Source organism: Penaeus monodon, chromosome 31 (assembly GCF_015228065.2).
Source record: "Penaeus monodon isolate SGIC_2016 chromosome 31, NSTDA_Pmon_1, whole genome shotgun sequence".
NCBI lineage: Eukaryota > Metazoa > Arthropoda > Malacostraca > Decapoda > Penaeidae > Penaeus > Penaeus monodon.
The window spans coordinates 31,704,373-31,705,313 of NC_051416.1; positions in this window are offsets into that span (position 1 = coordinate 31,704,373).

A 941-nucleotide genomic window follows, 5' to 3' on the forward strand; every position below is an offset into this window, starting at 1 on the left:
TATACATATAAACGACGAAACTAACGGTCCCCTGATCTGCCCCAATAGCAATCGCTTATTCAAACAGACAGAAAGAATCGAAGCAAATTTACCGTATGATTGGAGTCTCCGGTTTGATAAAGGTTCAAACAAAACCTCAAGGAAAAGAGAAAAAAGACGCTGAAAACGCGGGAGTCTTATATTTTTCATACTCCCTGTTAAGCCATTTTCTGGAAACTTATAACGCTATTATAAAATGGGCAATGGATAGCACTTGCGTAAGAAGGGTAAGGCATGCCAGAAATTTAAGAACTATGACAAAACTTGTTATCAGCGTGCCTTTCAGAGAGATCTCCGCCAGAGGATGAGAATGTACCATGTGCTGAGACATTGCATGAACATCAGGAACCTTTCGGTATATTTCACACTATGCCTTTGTATGGTTTACGTAATACTCACCACCATGTTTACCCGTTTCGTAATAAACACTGTTAACTTCTCCAGTTGTAAACTTTGTTATAAAACACGTGGTGCTTAATGGCAGTCGTGAGTGAATTGTTACCAATTTACTCATTACATATGTTGAAGTGTATTTTTAAAAGTAAATTCTCTCTGTTTCTACTTTTGGTAAGCAATAACGGCGTGCAAGATCTGACTGAATCCGAAGAACAACTGGTATTTCTCTCCTCTATATCTAGGAAAAACACGAGAAAAATCTTGTGCTGTTGACTTTTACGAGATTCATGATAAAATCTAACAACGCGTCTGTGTTCCTTAACCTGCTTTGTTACTTTTTGCCTTCCTTTCATAATATCTTGGGTAAACAGAATTCTGGGTACGGATTCAAATGTGTATATCAGTTGGAGATGACATCCGGGAAATCTCCATTGTTGGATCTGTTCAGTGAATGGTATGAAGACAATACTGTGTGGACTAATTATTCGTCATTCTAATACGCAGTG